Genomic DNA, 13385 nt, shown 5'->3' with positions numbered 1-13385 from the left:
CCATATATGGTTAAATAAGATACTGGAATATAAGTAAAAAGGTTTGCCCCATATAAAGGTACATTGAATACAGTAGTTGCCTACAACACATTAGTCTAGGATCATTCGTCGTAATCGACTATCATTTCAGATCGTCTGGATATTTAAGAGACGATGCCAAGATTGTGTCCATCATTTTGTCTGATATTTTAACGTTGATCGGGCACTAAACTATAAGATATCGAAAAATGTTATTCTTATTTTTCGTCTACATTCATGAAGTTATAACAAAATTCTTCATCAAAATTGAAAATAAGGTAGGATTCTAAAATTTCCTTGGAATATTTCGAAATAAAAGTACCCTGTTATGCAAATTTTCATAGCGGAAAACTCGGTTTCGTTTTGTAATGACTGTCAAATACTATGTTTGGTTCTAGACCTAATAATATCTGGACAGTGTTTTTAAAAAGAGTGAAATAATCTTCTTATTTTTTTCTTGATCGTCATCAGTTTGTGTTTCTGTCATTTTTTTAAAATCCATAATAGGCCTTTGTCCAAAGCCAAAAGCCTAAACAACTATTTATGTATTCTTGTTTAGTTTACAAATAAACACACTACAGAGAAAAGTAAAACAAAAGATAAAAATTAAGGAATTTATTTTTAGGTGCGAAAGAATATGAACCATACAAGGAGATACACTTATATTCATTAAAATTAAACCGCCATGTGTTTAAAAAACGAAGGCAGGAAGTTTGAACAAGTCAAAAGGGATGAAAAATGGAATGAGATCATTCAAACAATAATAAGCATCTGGAAAAAGTTAATTTCAATTATGCTGAATATTTGATGTTTCATTTCTTATTGTAAATTAGGTGGATGATTCCATATGTGACTACATTTGTGCCACTACATTTGATCCAAAATGCGTCTTATTTTGCGTCATATTAGGAATACTGTTATGTCAACGGTTTGGTTTTAGTATGGTTATATGATTGATTCTACATTTATCCCTCTGTATTAAAAAATGTACTCATAAAACTTTACAAAATGTAAATGTGATTGACACTACATGCTAAAGGAAGTTGCGTTCGAGCGCTACGTTAGTGAGCAACCATTCTCAGGTGCGAATAATGAAATAACCTAAATTTAGCCGTGCGTTCGAGCGCTACTTTAGTGAGCAACCATTCTCAGGTACGAGACGTATTTCGTCACTATTTAAGTTCAATAAATAATGAAATAACCGAAATTTAGCCGTCTTAAAATAAACTTTCGAGTAAACGATGCAAACTTCAATCATTTTTATGTAACTTTACAGATATGATCATTTTTTTCTAATTTATGTGTACTTTCATATAAAAATTATTTTGTGTAAGGGATCATTTCTTCTACATCTATTCCTTACTTTTTTTGTGTGTTTAACTAACGCCCATTTCCTGTTTCATTCATGAATATTATTAGTCTCATGAGTGTGAGTCGTTTACTTACTTAGCTAAGCTAAGGTACTTGCTTCATTCACAAAATATTGTGTTTATACATAATATTAAACTGACGATCATTGTGCGTATATTATTATATTTCTAAGTGTGTTCCTTTCAAAATTTGGACGAATATATCAAGTCCCTAACTTGAAAAATGAGTCAGAAGTCAGATCTGGAAACCATTCGAGTCAATTGTTAGAATACTGCCGAAAAACATTAATATCTAACTTCGATAATATTCATTATTGTTATTCGAAATAAAACGTATAAAAATTTTTCTGCCAGACCCAGGAATCGACTTCGTCAGTAGATTTTTATGGAAGACAGCGAAAAATGTTTATCTAAGTTTATTCAACAAAAGCATAATCATGAGAACTTGCGGTTTTTCGATTTACGGCCATAAAGTTGGGCAGAAGTACCCTACCTCCGGACATCAAATTCTCTTTTCTTAATATTTTAAAAAATATCGGATTTTATATTTTGGACGATTCTAAGCATTTTTTAAGCCTTGAAATTGTTAATAACTATAATATATGCGTAGCTTTAATCAACCATAGCTCAAAAACTACTCGTTAAAAAATTGACCGTGGAAGCTTTTAATTAGAACGATCTGAAGAACAATTTGGGGACAATTTGAAAAAGTTTCACAGAAAGCGATTTTCCTATTTAATCGTGCGTGGTCCTTTAATTTAAAAGCCATTAGACATTGTATTTTGGGCGATTCTCAGCATTTTTTGACACGTGACAATTTCCTTCACTAAATCTCACCGTTTTCGAAAGATAATCGCTTGAAGAAAAAGCAAGGTTTTTTTTCTCGAAAATTAGTTGACGAGAATAAAGATTATTTCGTGGTTCTAGTCCAAAATTAGATTTGATAACGATATGATAGTATATTTTGAACCATTCTAAACACTTCTTGATTCTTGACATTTTTACTTGACCTCATCGTTTTCGATATATAAGCGTTTTAAAAAAAGCGCAAATTTTTTAATTTTTTGGCATCAATTTCATAACTAATGCCAAAAAAAATATTATCAGATCAACTATTGATTATTTGAAACGAAATTGTCTTCTAATAAATAAATTTTTCTCGATTCAATTTTTGTTTACAGTTCAAGGTCGTTCATGGAAACATAAGCTTAAAGAGAACATACTTAAATTTTTCTAATAATAAACAATTTGAATTCTGTGAAACAACTGTTTATGTGTTTCTACGGTTATACCTCTTAGTTAGTTGGTGGTAAATTCTCAACATCCTTTGTAATGGTTCTACCGTGCCTACCATAGTCTCTACTGAACATTTATACTATTTATAATGCCTAAAAGGGCCTATTTTTTTTCTTCATAAGAGTATTTTATTTCATTGTACACATGAGTCTCATATTGTACGATTATAAGAAGGTGGGGTTGTACTTGAATGAAGCTAAAATTTATTATTTTTTCTTAAAATTATTTTTTATGATGAAAATTTTGATAAATTTGTTATATTTAGAGCACACGCTAGGGAAAGGAGCTCAGTTTTTCTTCGCTTGCAAAATTTTATACGTTCACCAAATTTATGTCGATATATCATAATAACAGTAAAAATTTGAAATTTTTAAATATAAAAAATGATGAATACTTAATAAAAATGTATTAATTAGTAGGTAATTTATTTAAAAAAAAATATTGTCAGGTGTGGGGTTCGAACCCACGCTCCCGTTTGGGAACCAGAGCTTAAATCTGGCGCCTTAGACCGCTCGGCCAACCTGACTATGTACTTATCATCAGATAACATTGTGTATAGTTGTGATCACTGTACACAGAAATGATGCAATATTATCTATTTGATTTGAAATGCAGAGGTACTATTAATAAATTATGTTTGTATATATTGAATTTTTATTATTGAATAATTCCAAAATATATTTCTTCTTTCCAAATTTGATCATAAGATTCCAAAACTTGTGTAGTTTTCCCAATCAATATATCATCATAAAATCCCCGAAAGCTTGCGCTCGGTAAATAAAGAAATTTTTTGATTATTTGTTTCATATCCAGGTAAAATTCAGGACAGTTCTGAGTAACTTTTACTATATTTGCAGAAAATTAACTTAGATTTTGATCGTAAATCTATTGGATATATATTTTTTTTATATATATATTTATGTCCTATGATCCCGAGGGGGACGTAGGGCCTCAACAAATGCTCGCCAACGAACTCGATTCTGTGCCATGGACTTGACTTCTCCCCAGGATTTGCCTTCTTCAGTAATTTCTTGCTCCAGGGTTCTTCGCCAGGTATGACGAGGTCGGCCCACCCTTCTTTTTCCTTGGGGGTTCCACTCAAGTGCTTCTTTGGCAATGCTATTGTTTCGCCTGAGTGTGTGACCAATCCAACCATATTTGCGTTGCTTGATGGTGTGTGCGACTGGAGTTTGGTGATAGTTGTCCAGCAGGTTTTCATTGGAAATCGTGTTGGGTCAATAAATGTTGAGGATGTGTCTGAGACAACTGTTGATAAAGACTTGCAGTTGTCTGGTGATGCTTTGCGAGACTTTCCAGGTTTGACATCCATACAGAAGAACACTTTTGACATTAGTCTCGAATATTTTCAATTTAGTGTGTTTTCTGAGTTGGTGTGATCTCCAGATGGGTCGAAGCTGCGCAAACGCTGCCTTGGCTTTTGGATATACAAAAAATCAAAAAAATCGAACATAATTTTGATTTGGTGATATAATTAGATTAATTTCACCGACTTTCTGACTTTTTTCTTCCGGCCAGGGTTGCCGCCTCAAAGTTCCGGAGAGTCGAAAAATCAATCAAAAAGTCGGGAAATTGTGAAATATTTATCAAAATATATCTTTATTTACTGAATTCTGCAGAATATATGTTGATATCAGGAGTCGGGAGAGACTATACGATTAGGGAGCTTCCCGATCAAATCTGGAGAGGTGGTAACCCTACTTCCGACCTTCCGGAACTTTAAAGACCCGTTTGATTAAATTTTTATAAAAGATCCGCCAATGTATTTTTAGTGAATTTCGTATCTGCTCAAATAATGATTTTATTACAACAAAATCCGCGATGACGTTGAACCGGACCCAATCTAGAAAGTCCAGAAACATAATAGATTGTTCTGGAAAGTTATTCTAAGAAAATCCTTCGTGTATTATATATTTTTTATCTTTTGCCTTAATGTCTCATCAACCTACTTAATTTATTTATATTAATTCTAGCAAATTTTTGTATCAATAATAAAAATATGTCCTCTTATCTCTTATCAGATAAAAATTCCAAGTATTTCTATATTAATTTTTTTTTTGTTTTTATACACACACTTACACAAGATTGTGAAATGAAATCTATTTTTGGAATTTAATCATTTTATAACTAAAAAATTAATTAATTCAATTGCAATACATGCATAGAGTAAAAAGTAAGTAATAGTAAAATGAATGAATCATCATCATCAAACATTTTATACACCATTTCTTGTTTGTTTTTTAAAAGTAAACAGACGTAGAGAACAGAAGAACAAGTCTCCTCGGTACATTTGGTAGACAACGGTAAATAGTCTGGTTTTAAAAACATTATATGTGTACAATAAATAAATAAATAAAGTAAACCTGAATATACCGCCATAATGTCATGTCGTACGTACCATCAATCTAGTAGTCATTAAACCATCAAATGTATTTCATGGTTTAAAAAATCTTACACTAACACCACATATAACTACCTTGTACGGTGGTTATAAACTCTGGTCCAAAATGAATTAAGAAAAAGGCAGATGCCAATTCAAATTTTGAAAAATGATTATATTTTATATCGCTCCTTACAAGGAAGTACGAAAGAAGAGATATATTGTACTCCTAAATCCAAAATTTTAATACATATCGATAATTTGATACTCGTTAATATGAACCTCTCGATAAATCTACTCATTTAAAAATACTCGATAATTAGATAAGATCAATACTTATTGGTCCCCATCGGTAAATTGAAAGTTGAAAGAATAGTATCTTGCCGCCAACATGCAGCAATTTCAAGTCCAGGGCTTCCCTTCTCTCGATAATTTGAACTTTTGGTAATTTGAAACTTTTGTCTGATCCCTTGTGAGTGGCAAATTATCGAGATTCGATTGTATAACTATAGCAAGTGTACGTATATACGAATACACAGACGAAACTGGGTCAAAATGGATAAATTACAGTTGATGCTTGATGTCGAATTTGCCATATTACGCATAAAAATGTAAAACTAGACTTGGATATGGGGGTATGGGGGTATGGGTATGGAGGTTAGCGGGCCATGCTCGAGCATCGGGCTTCGAAGCAATGGTTCAGAGCACCTAGCCAAATAGACCCTTGTACTCTATTCCCGCTACGCTTTTCAGTGGCTATTATAACCAACTGATGTACTGAAACCCAGGATTTGCCTAGCGCTGAGTTTCCTAATTTCTTCTGGTTCGACTATGGCCGGACCAAACCATTTCCTTCGCTGCTGTATGAGCGCCGGGCAGTAACAGAGAAAGTGGATCGATGTTTCTTCTGAATTTTCTCCGCATCTGTAACACGCGAGAGATTGTCTTTTTCCAATCTGATGTTGGAACTTGTTCAGGTTATCATGCCCTGTGAGTAACTCTGCGATGGCTCTAATATCAGCTCTGTTTAGTTTCAAGATCTCCTCGGCTAAAACTAGACTTGATACCACGACAAAATTTAAACCTATATCTTCTTCTTTGTTTAATTAGAAATTAACCGTATTTCTGGGCCAAAACACTGAATATTTCATCATTGAATTTTTTTAATTACACAATACTTCACCTACGTTGTGCAAGGAAGTAAAAACATTAAGTAAGGTAGGGTTTAGCTATACGATAAGATTACTTACTGTTTTCATAAGATTGAATAATAATTATTATGCTTTGACTTTGAATCCGGGTGGTATTAATTAGTTACATACTTACCAACCAGTAACTACTTATCATATTACTGTAGTTTTAAGACGATAAGCCACACCTCATCTGCTGGTGTATGAAATGATTTTTATTGTTTATACTAGGCCCGACAATGCTTGAATAGATTTAAAAACAGATTCTGTTAGGTGCGGAACATTAAGTTGTCACGAAATTACCTCATTCGTCTCTGCCCTCTTCTAAAATTCTTAAATTCTCGGCCAAGTTTGTCTTACACTCCATCTTTCTTTTTCCAGGATCCGTCCCAAGTTTCTTTCTACCGTACTCTGGGTTTCTGTGTTTGGCGATCCTATGGATAATAAACAGATCAATTCTTTAAATCTCTTATATGGAACATTGGGCCGTCACAAAATTCTACTATTCGTCTATATCCTCTTCTAAAATCTTTAATTCTAGACCAAGTTTTTCCAACATTCCACATTTCTTTTTCCAGGATCCGTTTCCAAGTTTTGTCTGCGTCTCTGTCCTTGGTGGTCCTATTCCAAATCTGTCGGGTTATATCAATGTGACTTTTGGGGAGGTTGTTTCCTATTCCTTTCCCTTGGTGGTCCTATTCCAAATCTTATGCGTTTCTGTGTTTGGCGGTCCCATTCTAAGTTCTGTCGAATAATAAACAGATCAATTCTTTGAATCTCTTACATGGAACATCGTCTATATCCTCTTCTAAAATTCTTTAATTCTAGACCAAGTTTCTCGAACACTCCACATTTCTTTTTCCAGGATCCGTTCCAAGTTTTGTCTGCGTCTCTGTCCTTGGTGGTCCTATTCCAAATCTGTCGGGTTATATCAATGTGCCCTATTCCTTTTTTCAAATAAAAGTTGCTCAGAATTCTCGCATTTACATGAATATGAAACAAAATAATGAAACAAATTTCTTTATTTACTCAACTCTGAAGGATTTAATTTAATATCGGGAGTCTACCGATCAAATCTGGAGAAATGACAACTCTAACCACATCCTTAATCAACCAAGCGTTTTCGAAGGATAATTAGCTACTAACTATTATTAGTAAATTAACGAGAATCATCATGCCCATATACAAAGAAACCGTCATAAAAGTCATTTTCCGACTCCTGTAGAATCCTTTGTCTATTGTAATTCTCGATTTGTGTGCGGTAATTTCATAGAACCAATATTTCTATTGCATATAAAACCAATTAATCAACAGAACTAATAACCAAAGTACACACTATATTATAGATAGAATATGATAGGAACTTGTTTTTGATGACATCCTTTCGAGTATCAAAGCTTTATTATATAGCTTTATAGCTGCTTTACCTAAGTTTTCACTATTATATGTATATAAAGCTTAGGTATATAAAATAAATTAAATCACCTACTGTGCACAGTAATTATTTATATCATGTAACGTAGACTTTACAAATTAATGTCCTTTATTTTACTACAAAACCAAACACACATGATACCAAAATAAAAAGAAATAAATATAATACTCTCGAAATGAAGCCACAAAGACTTTTCACTCTCATTCTGAATGTTTAGAAACAAATTTTAACTTTCTAATCAGAATTTTAAACCATTTTTAATTTATTTTTGGTATGACGTTCGTTTATTTATGTTCGATTTTATTTTCAGGAAGAAATTTTCTTTGATTACACCGTTATTGCGGTGATTGGGTATGGGTATGGGTATGGAGGTTAGCGGGCCATGCTCGAGCATCGGGACTCGAAGCAATGGTTCAGAGCACCAAGCCAAATAGACCCTTGTACTCTACGCTTCCCCGCTACGCTTTTCAGTGGCTATTATTACCAACTGATGTACTGAAACCCAGGATCTGGCAAGCGCTGAGTTTCCTAATTTCATCTGGTTCGACTATGGCCGGACCAAACCATTTCCTTCGCTGCTGTATGAGCGCCAGGCAGTAACAGAGAAAGTTATTGCGGTGATTACAAAAGGATGTTATTTAAAAAAAAGATCGAGAGATGTCGTGGGCCCCCGGTAAGAACTAAATTCCTTTCGTACCTTGGTACATTATAAATGTAGCGCTTACTTTTTTATTTATTTACAAGATATTTTTTTGGAAAATTTAAGGAATTATAATTTAAGAGATCAAATACTTGTTTGATTCTTTAAAGAATTTATATTTATAGCTCTACTTTTAGTTTTCACTGTATGAAATAATTGTAGTAAACTAGTTTAAAAAAGACATACTTCTGATTTAGTAGTCTACCCATTATATGTGAGTACATTACTTTAAATTATCTCAGTTTCTTTAACTTCCCTGGGGTTCATTACAATAGTATTAAAATACGCGAGTTTTTACAAGAAATGAGAATGTCAAGTTAAAAAACTCATGTGGGATTTTTTTTTTTTTTAAATTACTGATACCTTCCATTTGTTTCCATGTATGGAATTGTTATACACACATAGCGATTCAAGTCACAGTAATATATATATATATCCTATATATATTCACTCATACATGTTATAACTTGTTCGCTCTGAATTCTTTTTCACTCTTTGGAAATGGATAATATATTTTTACACACACTAAAAAAAAAAAAAATAAAAATTTACAATACAATAAATACACCGGCGATGTGAACAAAAATGTATTTTTTGAAAAAAAACTGGTGTATCTAGATAGATTTGGGCACTATTTAACATGAGAAGGAATGTCAGCCTCCATAAATTTTATTTTCGCATGGGTTAAAGTAGTGCGGTAGTCAACTAGTCAACTAGGCAATTTGTATGACGTAAATGTAATAACATTCTCTAAAAATACGTTTTCTTTTCGGAAAGCGCCGTTAGGAAAAGTTTTGTTTTGCATTAACAGAGTCTGGGATCAATTTTCTTCATGATGAAAAGATTTTGATCCAAAAATAGTGTCCCAAAAATTGGTTCCTTTTTAACGATTTGGGGCTACGACTTAAATCTTTCACGATTACACCCCATATTCCGGGAAAATTTCTTCGGTGGCGAAAATCACTTAAAATAATAATAAATGCGTTGAAATATCGCATCTTGAAGATCGAATAACTCAAAAACGTAGCTATATTTGTGGAATCCTTTGATGTTCAGGTACCTTAGTGCTCAGTCAAATGTATGTCTTTATCTTAATGCAATAAATACATGTGAACAAAAATATTTTTCAAAAAACATTCCTGGCATTCTTTTCAACATTTATTTCCTTTACAAAAAATAAATACTTTTTGAACAAAAAAAAAATTACAAGCCTCTAATTATTACCTACTTACTTTTTCAAAAAGGGTACAGCAATTATATCATAGAAAGATCCTAGAGTTTATTCTACGGACGAATACAAAAAGAAATCTATAAATAAAAATATTGTTTTATAATGACTATGTATATACACTTTGCGGTTCAAAATATTTTTCGCCTGGCAATGGCCTTTTAATAATAGTGAAAGTTATAAATATAAAAAGTTTTTTTTTTGAAGAAGAATTTATAATTTATTTATGTATTATTGAATGAAATTAAACATTCTCGAATTTAAAAAAATCTAATGTCTGATCCACATTCAACCACTTAATAGGGAGCATCCATAAACCATGTGGCCCGGTCAAGAGGTGGAAGTGATTACTGCAAAAGTTACCCTAAGCTACAATTACGTTCCATTCGGTGTTAAAGACTTCAAAAGAGCTTCGTAGTTTACGGGCACTCCCTTATTGTAGCCGAGAAAAATTTTATTATGTCAAAATACATAAGATTTGCCGGTATTAACTTTGTTACCTTTGGCCCTTTCGGGCTTAACCAAGGCTCGCATTAAGGGTCAAAAGTAAAACGTTGAAGATGCTAAACGTCCAATTTACTCTGATACTTGAAGTATTATCATGAGAATCGGAAATTTTTGACTATTTGCAGAAGGAAAAAAAGTCCAAGTTTGCCCTGACTAACCTCATTCGAAACTTTATCAAAAGCCACTTTATCAAAAGTGTCACATTCTTTAGAAAGCCCTTTTTTCCTCTCCAATTTTATGTGAATGTTATGATCGCATGATTTTCTGTTATTGGGTATCAAATTGGGGACAAATCAAATTGGTGAGAAATAAATAATAGCTTAAAAAAACCAAAAAAAACACGCTTTTGTACGATTAAAGGAATTTTTTGAATTTAAAGAAATTATTTTTTACATTTTAGTCCAGCTTATTACAAGAGCGTGTTTTTTAGTTTTTTTAAACTGTTATTTATTTTGTGTTTTTTAGTTTTCTAGACTATTATTTATTTATCAATAATTCAGTAAAAATATGGTGGGAGCGCAAATAAATGTATATATTTTTAGATATGAAAATCGTTATTCCTGAAAATCCTGGTCATAATAATCAACTATACTTATTGAATTATTGTATTGTCATCGGTCCTTGATAATTATGAGATATTTCGAGTTAATCCGACGTTTTAAAGGGTTCAAAATCATGTTCAAATTTTCCGTTACATACTAACATACTTATGAAGCTTTCAAGATCGTGATATTTTTCATAAAAGGGGAGGGACATGTTGGCACGATTTTCCGATTTCCATTACTATACTTCGAGGGAAAGCCGAAAGCAGTATAACAATATTATATTCTTGAAAATATTGTGTATTTTTAAGAAAACAAAAATATGTGGATCAGCCAACATTTAAATGTAAATATGATGTGATAATAAATTGCTATTAGAGTGAAATGTGAACATGGACAGGCAGACAGACAGACAGACATATTAATATATTTTCATATCTTGTTTGAAGTTTGAATAGAATTGAATGAACTGAACACAACACATATTTTTAATAGTAACATAAAACAGACATTAAATAATATATTATTATTAATAAAAAATAAATGTTTGAATGGCTTTTGATATTAATAATAGTATCATATTATTATTATTTTATTATTATATTTAAATGTTATAAAGGTCATTTTATGTTGCTATAGTAGCAATAAGATGATAGTAGAACTGATTCATTATAGACCGAGTATTTAGCATTAAAAATTGTTTGAGATTCTGATCAATTGGTAGATTCAATTCGAAATTAAAGTAAAGTTTCATATTTTTTTTTGCGCAAATTTAGATTTTGACGTCGTTTAAATTACACTAAACACGTTAAAAGATGTGAAACTAAAACGTGTGATAAATTGCGTTAAAATTGTAGATATTTTAGAGCAAGGCGAATAAATAGTATATAAAATTCAACTTGAGGATCCGTTCCAAATTTATGTTCCAAATTTTGAGGGTAAATTCTGTTAGAACTTTAAGGAAAATTAGACGAAAAAAGATTGTAAAATTTTTCGATATATACCTTAGTTTTTGAAATATAGATGCCGAAAGATGTAAAGAAAATCACTGATAGAAGAAATAACACACAAATGTCATTTATTTCATCGCTTTAAATATATTTTATGGAAAAACGAGTACCGCTTATTATAATTTTCTTTATAGGAAAATATTTGTGAAGCTTTTACCTAATGAATATTAGTTTTTCAAATAAATTTTAGGGAAATTAGCCTTATTACATAATAAAGCATACCTTTAAAAACACTTCATTATAGGACATGTTAAAAACGTAAACTTTAACAGCTCAAATCTACAAATTTAACACATTAATGAAAATGCATATACACGATTAAAACATGATTCAAAGAAAACGTTATTTAATTGGGAACGTCCTTAAGTTAAATAGCAAAGCCCTTTCAGCTCTGTATTGAAATGTACCAAAATAGGGCTCAGTTCAGAAACCCGAATCATTTTTTAGTCTAAATACCGGCCTATTATACTTATATGTAGTCAGAAAACGCACGTAATATTTTAATAATATCATAAATTATTAAACGATATACTTAATGAACTTATAAAATATTCAATTAGTTCATGAACTTAAGGATTCGATTGATACATTATATTATAGTATTGATCTCGATACAATATTAACACGTTTTTATTATTCAAATTAAGATGAGCATTTCTGTGGGCTGTATTATGCATTTTGTTAAAATATATCCCCTTAAGGACCCACAATAAAAATATTTAGCTAGATTATAAAATTATTAATTAGCTAGACCGGTTTCGATTGCTTTGGCAATCCTCTTCAGTAGCATTAAACCTCTTAAAATTAAAAAGTCTTAAAATTAAAAAATATTTACAAATCCGAAAAAAGAACCGCATCAACCTGAAACAAATAATAATAAAATATTACCCTTAAAATTAAAATAAAATTATTTACCCGATTATAATAATAATAAATCTTTATGTTACACCCTCTAAAATAATGTAACTGCCTGCTTTCACCTAAAACACAATAAAATATTAAGTTTTAATCCTAAGATAGGATTATCGTTATGAAAATATCAAAAAACCAAGGGATTAAGCCTCAAAATAAAATATAAGATAAGAAAAGTTGTAAATATAAAATAAAAAACACAGAAATAAAAATAAAAATAAAGAGCAAATTAGATTACCAACAAATTAAAAATTTTATCCTCGGTATACCTAAAACAGAATAAATAATTAGAATTTAGAAAAACCTGTAACAAACCAAAATAAAATTAAATGAAAATAAGCAAATTAAAAAACAAAAATTAAAAAAATTAAAAAATTAAAATAGAATTAATTAAAGAACAATAGAATAAGTATTACCAAATGAAGTAAAATGGTGTACCTAAAACAGAAGAAATTATTAATTAGCGTACCTAAAACAGAAGAAATTATTAATTAGTGTACCTAAAACAGAAGAAATTATTAGTTAGTGTACCTAAAACAGAAGAAGTTATTAGTTAGTGTACCTAAAACAGAATAAAATATAAAATAAATAAAAAATGAAAGTGAGCAAAATTATAAAAATACAAGAAAATAAGTTGAAAAAAAAAAAATTTTTTACCAAATGACAAACTGAAACAAACAAAAAAATTAAGTAAAATTGATAAGCAAAAATAAAAAATAAAAATTAAATCAAAAAATAATAATCGGACAGATAAATAAAAAAGATGAAAAATAGCATAA

At 30.8% G+C, this 13385-nt stretch overlaps 1 non-coding gene across 1 annotated transcript; it reads right to left on the bottom strand.

The window, feature by feature from the left end:
• Positions 1–3126: 3126 nt before the first annotated feature.
• On the bottom strand, positions 3127–3210 carry Trnal-uaa. The gene has a single exon. It is a non-coding gene; the product is annotated as a tRNA-Leu (tRNA).
• Positions 3211–13385: the final 10175 nt, after the last annotated feature.

The sequence above is a fragment of the Chrysoperla carnea genome, chromosome 5 (assembly GCF_905475395.1).
Source record: "Chrysoperla carnea chromosome 5, inChrCarn1.1, whole genome shotgun sequence".
Taxonomy (NCBI): domain Eukaryota; kingdom Metazoa; phylum Arthropoda; class Insecta; order Neuroptera; family Chrysopidae; genus Chrysoperla; species Chrysoperla carnea.
This window is presented reverse-complemented; position numbering and strand designations above follow the sequence as displayed.